This window comes from Crinia signifera, chromosome 9 (genome assembly GCF_055691185.1).
Source record: "Crinia signifera chromosome 9, ASM5569118v1, whole genome shotgun sequence".
NCBI classification, from domain to species: Eukaryota; Metazoa; Chordata; class Amphibia; order Anura; family Myobatrachidae; genus Crinia; species Crinia signifera.
In genome coordinates, this window is record NC_139225.1 from 138,794,284 (window position 1) to 138,806,184 (window position 11,901).

Genomic DNA, 11,901 nt, shown 5'->3' on the forward strand with positions numbered 1-11,901 from the left:
TGAGTCTGCAAAACTGCAGGCTGTGTTTGGGTTGTGTCTTGGTATGTGACTGCGATCTCATATGCATAAAACATAGCGCCAATATTGCAGCTCCCTTGTCCATTCTGCATGGCCATTGAGGTGCTCAGGGAGTGGATGTTCCTCGCATCTGTGTTGCAGTTGCAATAGAGTAAGCAGTTGGTGGGCATCTACGTTTACTTGAAGGCGACTGCTGTACTTACAATGCCTCCTGATCCAGCACCTAAAAGGGTCGCTGCTCTGTTACTATTGCATCTGAATCAGGCCTAGTCTCCGCTTCATAGCTGACTTAACATCTTTATTTTTGAAACTATAAATCAGTGGGTTTAACAAAGGAACTGCCGCTGTGTTGAAAAGAGAAAACAGTTTCTTTGAGTTCAATGTGTCAGATGATGTTGGGGTTAAGTACTGAGAGACAAGTGTCACATAGAGGAGGACGACTACAGTTAAGTGAGATGAACATGTATAAAAGGCTTTTTGTTTCCCGGTGTCAGAATGGATCCTTGCTATGGTAAAAATAATGAATATGTAAGAGATGAAGGTAAGAAAGAATGGGATTATAGTTACAATGAAAAGTCCTTCAATAAGGAATACTACGTCCAAGATGGAGGTGTCACTGCAGGTTATTTCCATCAGAGGTATCATGTCACAGAAGAAGTGGTTGATCTAATTAGATATAAAACATGAGAAGCCTGAGAAGATGACAATAGGGGAAATAACCTGTACAAATCCCATCCAATAACAGCTCATAACAAGCAATGCACAAACTCTATGGTTCATTATCCTATGGTAACATAAAGGTTTACAGACTGCAACATATCTATCATAGCTCATTACAGTCAAAATTAACAGTTCATGGCCTGTTAAAGATGCAAACATATACATTTGGATTATGCATGCACAGTACGAAACAGTGTTATTTCCAGAAATGAAGATGAGAAGGACCTTATGCAAAGTGATGGTGGTAGAAGACAAGTCAACGAGAGACAGGTTGCCTAGGAAGAAATACATGGGTGTGTGAAGATGACCATCCAAGCAGATGATGAGCAGAATTGTCAGGTTTCCACCAACAGTGAGGAGATAAATCAGTAGAACCAGAAGAAAAAGAGGAATCTGGAGCTCTGGGACATCAGTGATCCCTTTAATAATAAAATATGTCACCATGGTCTGATTTTCAGGACTTGAAAACATGATCCCCTGCCTTTACCTGAACTGTAGAAATCATATTGGAAATTTACTTTCGTTTGAATACCAACTGTAATACAGCACATACAACATGAAGATAAAAAAATACAAAAGATTGGTATCACGCACATTTAGTAGTACTGTCAGATATGTTTAAAGTAAGTTATCCCAAAAGGAAGGATTTTTCTCTTTTCAAGAATATCTAACTTTTCTGGCCTAAGTTCCCAGAATGCAAGAATGTTCTACCTCACCTTAACAGCCCCATGATTCAGGTGATTGTAAGTATAGTACCAGTAATTCTATATGCGACCATGCAACAGTACCAATTATCCACCCAAATCCAGAAGGACTGACAGCCATCATATTCACATAAAAACTATTGCTTTAGGTTGGGATGATAAGTGGCAACTTAGTGTCTATACACAGTAACAAAATTATCAGAATGATACCCCTATGAAGATGTATTTTTTTTTACAGTATTTTATTAATCAATTAGACATATACAGCTATAAGAGGATAAGGGCACAAAACGCCTTTAGTCAGTAATGGTTATTTAGAACCCACCAGTGGTGTATTTCCCATTAGACAGATGAGGCATGTGCCAAGGGGTGACACTTGCTGGGGGTGACAATGCATGCTCTTAATATAGCCGCTTGGCACTTATAAACTACATTTTTGTCTTTGTCTTCATACCTGTATTTTTTTATTTATTTTGTAACTGTTGTAGGGGGCTATGGTCAGTAAATGGTGGTGGGGGTGGTGGTGGAGGAGAGACAAGGTTGAGCCAGCATCGGCAGTCGGGAAGCATCAAGACCAGCCCTGAAATGAAAGGGGCAGTGAGGTGGATCGAGTTTTGGGCCTATACAGTACTGTAGGTCATGGTTTAGATTCCTTGTATGAAGTGAAATAGATTCCAAAAGTTGTCAACAGAGTTGGGGTGCAATATCTGATGTGTTCCCGGTTTTTGCAACCCCCCTGACAAAATACGTCAATGATTGCCCACCAACTCTCTTGACAAATTTTGGAATCAATTTCACTTCAGTCAAGGAACCTGAACCAGGACCTATAGGCACTGAATCTCTGGAGTCATACCGTCTGGAATTATGGAGAAACTGCTCTAATCACCACTTTAAGGGTATTATCCTGCCATCCAGTAACCATAATGCCACAGAATTCCCAACAATTGTGAGTGGTTACCTACATACAAATGGAACTGTACCTCTATATACCAAATGTGGCATTATTCACCAAGGTCCACCATAGGAACAGGACTCCTACATTCAAGAGAAAGCGGTGCCATATTGCCTTACAAACAATACGCTTTGCCCAGAGGGGCCCAAGCAAAGAATATTGATATTATTGTTTTTAAAAATTAATTAATTGTACTTATTTTTTTTATAATCATTATATTATACATTGGTTAATAAATTTGTAGACTTCCTACCTTCCATGCGCTGGGTGAAATTGTGTTTCAAATAATTCTTCAAAATGGCGCAGTTTCCCTTCTTTTCTCAAGCATGTTTTAAGGGAGTTACTACCCCTTATTTTAAATTACTAAGGCATGTGATTGTTATCAGGTAAAACACATGTACCGTATGAACACAGTAACAGTATATCAAGATATAAATCGAGTTAATGAGGAGTAACACATGTTAAAATTCTATATACACACTACACTTAATGGTAATCATCCCTTTTTCTAGGTATAATTCTCACTTTCAACAAATTATGTAAAACAGATAAATTGAATTTAAGTTCAATTTCTAATCCCAAACCCTATCTGTTATTTAGAGGTCATCCCACTGCCATCTATATAACCCACACAAGCCCCAATCTTTTGTTTCAGATTTGCCCTCTACCCATTGCATTACAAAGTCCCTCATGAGCAGGGCCCTCCCAACATTTGTTTTTTTTATGTGAGTAATCTAGCTTGTATTTCTCTTTGGCACTTTACAAATACTGTAGATGATAGTTGTGGTGGTGATGATGCTTATTGTTATTATTATTTTTATTATTATTAATAATTGTTATTTTTATGGTGTGCCATATATTATTATTTTTAATAGTATTACTATTATTAATAAATAACCATTAAAAAATTGTATTGTTTTTCATTATTAGAATAATGAAAAATAAAGTATAGACAATTCTGTATAGCAACTACTCACATTGTGTACAATTTGAATATATAGATACAATATACAGTACAGTAGCTATTTGAAAAATTATTACTGACATTTTTGAAGATTTTTAACTGATGATTCTGATGATTCTAGAGTATGTTTCTTATGAAAAGTTTCTTATAAATAAACCTCAATATTGAATTGAAATGGTACCTATCTACATGGAAATTAAAGTTTAGAACATTTCTTATAGTAAAAAATGGTTTGTAAATCTAACAAGACAGTAATATGCTAAACAAATTAACAGACTCCCCATCACTCACCTCCACAGTTCTGAACAGCTCTGCTCTAATCAAAGTTGTGTCCAGTGAGTTCTGCGAAGTCTGGTATACAAAACAATCACATTGTGGAATACAACACAGTCATGCTTCATTGTCATGTGTGGCCTTTCCATACTAAAATATTATAAAAATATCATTATTTTGCCTAGTCTTAAAGATTATCTCTTAGCTATCTTTAGTTACTTTATTTACTGTAGCACATGATATAAAATCAGAGCTCTCTGATTCATAATATTGTAGTGTTTGTTGTAATTAATTTGTATTTGCATTAATTTGTATTGAAATATTTAGTCATTATTAGAATTATCTATCTGAATGACCGTATTTATATGTCTGGTGGTAGGTGGTTAGTAGTGTGTTTTACATATATATTTAATTAATCTCTTGAGTATTATTTTCTTTGAAATGCACAAATCCCATGTGACCTTTGATTTGTAATTAAATATTGGAGAAAACACAAACATTTAGATTTAAATTTGATTTAGTAAATAGAACACCCCTCGCCCACACATACATATTTGTACCTAATTGCTGTAGTTAACTTGCTCAGATAATTACTTTATTCCTGTGGGAGCTTGTTAACTGAGATTGCCAAAATGTTATTTTTCATCAAATGTTGTGTTAATACTGTAAGTTCAATACTGTAATTGAGACACTCACTGATGTCACTGCAACTTCATTAAACCTAGTAAAATTAAAAAATATGTTAAGGAAAAGCAACAAACAGAAGATATTTTACAGAAACAGTAAATATAATGTACACAACAAGAACACAATTTTTTTTCCCATCATCAATGAATTACTGAAGGATAATAAAGTGTACTAAATAATTTAATGTATTATTATTATAATTATTATTATTATTACTATTATTTACTGAAAATGTAACACACAGTAAGGTTTCAGTTTTGGAGGTATCATTTAGCAAATGTACATTGTTTGCTGTGCATATTCTTGCTCTGAATATTAATGATGCATTGATCATATATAATTAAATAAACATAGAAATCGGTGTGAATTGAAAAACAATAATTTCAATATACACATGGAATTTAATGGGTTTAACAAAACTCTGTGGTAGTGATTGTGTAACTGCAAATATGGGGGCCTGAAAGGCCTGTCTTGGATTCTTAGTAAGTAATAGAACAGCTAGGTTGGGAGGGCAGGACTTTTGTAACAGCGACTGTTACAAGGTTCAAGTTATCAAATGTGCATGTTTAGCGCTAAACTTGTACATTTTGAATGCTTGGCCAATGCATAAGGTTGCGAGATTTTTTGCCTTTTCCGAAATTCACATTAAAAGAACTCTCAATAAGATATTTTCCCATTACAACATACAACTTATCCAATGTAAACCCTACCAAAAATTGCAGAAACATTAGACCAGGTTCAGTTTTCTAAGTTTGAAAGAAGCATGCACAGATTATCGAGATTTCTGCATGCATCTGTCTGTAAAAATTACGAAATTGTTAAAAGAAATTAAAAATTAGGTAGGATCAGCCCCAAAGTATAAACCAGTCAAACTCCTGGTTCAAAAAATACAAAAGAAAAAAATGTGTAGGGTTCCCCTGTATTTACTGAACCAGCACTGGGTACTTGGCCCAGTCTTGGTTCTAAAAATATAATGGGAAAAAGATGTAGTCCCCTGTAGTTTTAAAATCAGGATTGGTCTCCACAAGCAGGGAGGGAATGTCACAACCTGGGGATATGCTTATGTTGGTTACTGTGGCTGAGCATTACCCTGTCTAACTAGTAAGCCCTGGCCAGGGTTCCTTAGGTAAGTGGGAGTGGGGACCCTCCAATAAAGTCCCTCTCCTTCACTATCCAAGGCCAGGGATAAAGCCCTAACATCCCTGGGCTGTGGGTGCCAAATTGATAGCAATCAAGGAGTTTTACAAATTTGAAGTAATATTCTTCTATATAGGTATACCAGCAGGACCCAGGAAACCATCCCCACTTGCTGGTACTTGGAGAGCCACAATTATCAATATGCAGGGTATTGAAGGGCCTGCTGGTGCCTGTAATCCCCCTGCAATATATATATATATATATATATATATATATATATACACACACAAACACAGGGGGCCCAGCACTCACTACAACAAACTAACTCACCTTAACATTCAAATAATCAATTAAATAAATAATGGGGTTTTAGTTCATGAATTGATCACTGCATTTAAGCTTGCAGCCCATGGCCAAGGGACCCCATTTCACTGCAAGTCCTACACTAACAACTGGTTTTCATGGGAACCTGGCCACTGCTTACACATCATAGCTAAAATGAACATGTGTTTTTTTTCTGGGTTAATGCTCAACTGCCATGTACCTTATGGCTTTTAAAGGTGAGACAATCCCAAACACAGCACCTGAATTAGTATTAAAGGGGCAGCTGTCACAGGTTTCAGGTAAATGAGCTTATCTAGGGTGCATGTGAAAGCTATGATCACAGTAACAGAGGTTAATTAAAAATCAACCCAAATATATAGATATAGAAGTACCAACACACTCACCATTCCTAAGAATGAGTTGCAAACAGCACCCACTTCCCAGGATGGGGTGTAGTGGCCTGTGACCACACACTCTAGTAAATACAAACACAGGGGGCCCAGCACTCACTACAACAAACTAACTCACCTTAACATTCAAATAATCAATTAAATAAATAATGGGGTTTTAGTTCATGAATTGATCAATGCATTTAAGCTTGCAGTCCATCACCAAGGGACCACATTTCACCACAAGTCCTACACTACTGGTTTTCTCTGGGTCCTGGCAACTGCTTACACATCATAGCTAAAATGAACATGTGTTTTTTCTTGGGTTAAAGCTCACCTGCCAAGTTATTTGATTATTTGGTACTTGTTTAGTTTCACGGTGGCCAATATATCGGATGCAATATCGGCCGATATATCGGCCGATCCGATGCGATCCAATGCGACCCAATGCGATTTTTCAGCTGTTCATAACCCCACTATCCACTACATATGGAGTTGATTTTATATAGTGCAGCGAGCGCAGTAATCTGCTGCCACTCACCACACTTTGGGCTCGGTGGCAAGCTGCACTCGCCACACTATATAAAATCAGCTCCATGTGTAGTGGATAGTGGGGTTATGAAAAGGTAAAAAATCGCATCGGATCGCAACTAAACAAGTACCGATTATTTGAATGTTAAGGTGAGTTAGTTTGTTGTAGTGAGTGCTGGGCCCCCTTTATTTGTATCAGCACAGTAGGGGTTAAGGTGGACGCCAGCCATGGCCGCCCTGAGAGGGTTAAAGTGGGAGGGGGCAGGAGCGACCCTTGACAGACAGGTCAGCGCGACCTGGGATAGGCTGGGAACCGGAAGGTGAAGGGAGAGCTGGGAAGAGGACTCACGTGTGTGCAGAGCTGAGCGGCAGCGTGGGAAGCGCTGGGACGCGGTGCTGTCAGGAGAAAGACAGCAGAAGAATCCCCCTGTCGAGTGGCAGCGTGTGAAGAGAAGAAGCAGAGAGCCAGCAGCGGGGCTCCCTGCCGAGCGGAGAAGACGGGAGCGGAGGACGCGGCGAAGCAGTGACGTCATCGCCGGGTGAGCCAGACGCCGGGAGCCGTGGGCTGCGCGCAGGAGCGGGTAAGAGGCGAGCGAAGTAAAGCCAACGGCAGCCCAGACCCCCACCAGCAGCATCAGGCCACAATCAGCCTCAGGCCCCAGCAGCATCAGGCCACAATCAGCCCAGACCCCCACCAGCAGCATCAGGCCACAATCAGCCTCAGGCCCCAACAGCATCAGGCCACAATCAGCCTCAGGCCCCAGCAGCATCAGGCCACGATCAGCCTCAGGCCCCAGCAGCATCAGGCCACAATCAGCCTCAGGCCCCAGCAGCATCAGGCCCCAAGCAGCCCCAGGCCACTAAAGGCCCCCACCGGCATCAGGCCACCAGCAGAACGCTGTAGGGCCACACCAGGCCACCGACAAGCCTCCCCACCAGGTGCCCGTACAGTGGGAGAACCGAGTGAGCGATAGAGAGAACTGCAGAGCCCAGCAGCATTGCAGCCAAACAGAGGACCCGACAGCAGCCGGGGCGCAGTGTAGCGGAGTGTGGCAACGCCTAGCGCCCACACTAGCAATCCCGTCGGGGTGCACTGCGACCGGTGAATATTTGCCCATACCCAGCGGGAGCTGGCACCGTCCGCAGGTACTTTACCCCCGACCTTTAGAAGTTAATCCACCATTTTCCAAATCCAAGGAAAAGGTTGCTGGACCAATATTGCCACCCGGTGGCCAAAGGATAAAAGAACAGGGACCCATAGACATAATTAAATCCTATGCATAGGTTCTTATTGAGGACTGACCGGTCTTAGCTAACGATAGTACCCGGGTACATAGGCTTAAGTGGTGCAAGTAATATTTCATGATATATGTGTTAGCGATAATCGTAAATAATTGCCATTACTGTTCTAGGGCTACTGTACTGTTGTATTCCAAATGATGTTTGCACTTTGATAGTGTGTTATATTGTTACGTGCTGTTCACCCCATTTCAAGGTACGAGATCAGCTGGCGCCCCTAGTTGCAGGCCCAGAATAAAGCATCAATTGAGAAAGTGTGTCGATTGATTTGTGTACCCATCCTATGGTAAGAGAAGACTCCAGACCGTGAACCGAAGGAGACTAGCGGGACCGATTCCAGGCGTATCAAGTGAGGTAATTCCCCTAGCGGTGTCTACATCTTTCCTGGCGTCACGAACAGGATTGCGGTCAACTCGGAGTATAATCTAAACCCAAGATGGAGGCGCCACAGGCCGGGGGTGGGCAGGCACCCACCGTGCCCCCCAACGTTGACCAACAAGTCGTAGCCCCAGTGGTAGCACCCGCCCCAGTGGCGACCCCTCGTGCTCCCATCACGCTACCCTACTACTTCGGGGCCCCATGGATGCTGACCTACAGTGGGGACCCCAACAAGGGCGCCACGTTCACGGCGTTCAAGAACCAACTGAAGTCCATGTCCCAACTCTACACCCCGAGTGAAGAACAGAGGGTACAAATCCTAATCGGCCAGCTTACGGGCTCCGCCCTCAGTGAAGTCGAATCATGGGCGGATGACCAAAAGACGGGCATCGACCAGATCTTGGATCGGCTGGCCACGATCTTCGAGACCGCCACCCTCCCGGAGTTGAAGATGCAGCTCTACGGACGGAAACAGCGGCCGGGCGAGAGCCTCCGGGATTTCGCCCTGAGTCTGCAGAAGACCCTGAAGCTCATCCAAGCAGCCAATAAGGACGAGATTCGTAACAGCGACGAGACGCTCACTATCCAATTCGTGGAGGGAGCGTCGAACCCTAACATCAAGACCCAGCTGCGGATCCTCAAGATGCAAATGCCGGGTAAACCCTTCGCAGATTTTAAAAACACCGCCATCTTAACCATTGGGAACCATTCGGACCCCGAGGCGGAGTATCCGGAGATGACGGGGTCTCGAGGTCCCATAGCGACGACTTCCGAACAAGTGGCGCGGCCAAAGGACCGGCCCACCCAGAGTGCCCAGCAGTCAACGGGAAACTCGGACCAATCACTCCAAAGTCAGGTAGAAGACCTGACCATCGGAATGGCTGCGATGCAGCGTGATCTGCGCCAACTAGCCCGGCAAACCGCGCCGAACAGCGGAGGTAATAGATGGAGGACGGAGAGGCAACAATCAAGCCGGAACCGTTGGGACCCGCCTCGAGAATACGGGAGGCGAGCGACCGATCAGTTCGACCATCAGGGCCGACCCATCTGTCAAGAAGCCGGGCACGTCGAAAGAAGCTGTCCCTTTTCCGACCGTTTAAACTCCAATGCCCCGAGGGGGAGGGCCGAACCTCGGGGGGAGTCGCTGGAATAGACCCAGATCCAGACAAATGGTGGCCCCAATACATCGGAAGATGTCCCACCCTACCAGTAACCATCAACGGAGTGGAAACCGTAGCAATGGTGGACACCGGATCTCAGATCACCACGATCCAACTGCCGACCCTTCAACGTTACTGGGGAAGCCACCAGCTGTTGTCTCCACCCCCCACATGGCTCCATCTGATCGCCAGTAACGGACTGGAAATCGCCTGCGAAGGGTACTGGGAGGCCGACATACAAATCGGAGACACACTACTGCCAAAACAGGGGTGTCTGGTGACCACCACAGATGAAACAAAGGTGGCGCCCATAATCCTGGGGATGAACGTCCTGCAACGCTGCCCCAACGAACTGGTGGCGACGCTGAAGAATCGACTCCCGGCGGCAGGACCACCGAGCCAGCGGGCCTTACAGAAGACCATCAAAGTTCTCCAGGGACACCAGAAGTTTGTGAGGGGCACCGGAGAAATTGGGAAGATCCGCTTGACCGACGGAAGGCCCATCAAGCTCCGCCCCAACACCGAGACGATACTCTGGGGGAAGGCCCGCTGTGGTCCAAGTGGCGATAAGTATGAAGCACTGGTCGAGGCCTGCCCCGTAACCGCACAACAAGAGGTAGTGGTCGCCAGTGCCTTAGTGACGGTCGTCCACGGTCGAGTCCCAGTGCGTGTCCTGAACCCTCACAATCACACGGTCAAGCTGTATCGACACCAACCCATAGCAACGCTGAGCTGGACTACATTCCAAGACGTGATTCATCCCGAACAGGCCCGACAACAGAGCGTGGCAGCCAAACAGGGGGAGGGGCCGGGCCCGGCCAGTATCTGGTGGAAAGAGATCCACATTGGGGATGCAGCTACCCCCGAAGAACAGAAGAACGGAGTCCTGCAGGTGGTGATCGATTACGGGGAGGCTTTCAGCAAAGACCCCACTGAACTGGGATTGGTTGAGGACATCAGGCATGGAATCCCCACCGGCACGGCCCACCCGGTGAAGGAGAGGCACCGGCCGGTAGCCCCGGCACTGCACCAACCCGTTCGGCGGATTTTGGAGGAGATGAAAGCGAGCGGAGTGATACGGGAGAGTCACAGCCCGTGGGCTGCGCCGATGGTCCTGGTCCGAAAGAAAGATGGCCAATTGCGGTTCTGCGTGGACTACAGGAAGCTCAACAGCCTGACACATCGGGATGCGTACCCCCTGCCCAGGATCGAGGAGTCCCTGACGGCCCTGCGGGCGGCCCGGTACTTTTCAACCCTCGACCTAACCAGCGGGTATTGGCAGGTCCAAGTGGAGGAGGGCGACAAAGAGAAGACGGCGTTCACCACGCCCATGGGGCTCTTTGAGTTCAACCGCATGCCTTTCGGACTGTGTAATGCCCCGGCGACATTCCAGAGGGTGATGGAGCACTGCCTCGGGCACCGAAATTTTGACATTGTGCTCCTATACTTTGACGATGTAATTATATTTTCAGAAACCTATGCGGATCACCTGGGCCACCTGCAAGAAGTGTTTCAGCGACTCATCCAGTTCGGGCTGAAGTTGAAACCCAGTAAGTGCCACCTCCTGAAACCCGAGGTACAGTACCTGGGCCACATTGTTAATGCCCATGGGGTGTCCCCCGACCCAGAAAAAGTCAGTGCTGTAAAGGGATGGCCCGTTCCACAAACGGTGAAAGATGTCCGACGGTTCCTTGGCTTCGTGGGGTACTACCGAAGGTTCGTCCGAGACTTCGCCAAGGTCGCAGCGCCACTGACTGAACTGATGAGAGGGATTCCCAAAGACGGGTATAGCAAGAGAATCCCGGTGGTGTGGACAGAAAGTCGACAGGAGGCATTCGACCGGCTCAAAACGGTGTTGACAGAAGCCCCTCTGTTGGCGTACCCAGACTACAGTGTTCCCTTCCGGTTGTACACCGATGCTAGCAAACAGGGCCTCGGGGCCGTGTTGGCGCAAGTCCAAGATGGGAAGGAGCGGACCATCGCCTACGCCAGTCACAGCCTGACGAAGACCGAACGAAACGATGCGAACTACAGTTCCTTCAAACTGGAGTTTCTGGCGTTGGTGTGGGCAGTGACAGAGAAGTTTAGGGACTACTTGGCTGCCACTCCCTTTGTAGCCGTCACTGACTGCAACCCACTGGCCCATCAAGCAACGGCCCACCTGGGTGCCCTGGAACAGAGTTGGGCCTCCCGGCTGGCCAACTACCAGTATAGCATCGAATACAGGAGCGGACGCAGTAACGCGAACGCAGATGCACTCTCACGTCTGCCTAGCCCCGAAGGGGAAGAGGAAGAAGAGTCCGACGTAAGGGAGCTAGAAGAGCTGCCCCTGTTTACCAACCGACCCAAGCGGCCCACACCACTC

The 11,901-nt window shown here is 45.6% G+C and overlaps 1 pseudogene; it reads right to left on the reverse strand.

The window, feature by feature from the left end:
• Nucleotides 1-264: 264 nt before the first annotated feature.
• Nucleotides 265-1,209, reverse strand: LOC146036951 (olfactory receptor 8D1-like; annotated as a pseudogene).
• Nucleotides 1,210-11,901: the final 10,692 nt, after the last annotated feature.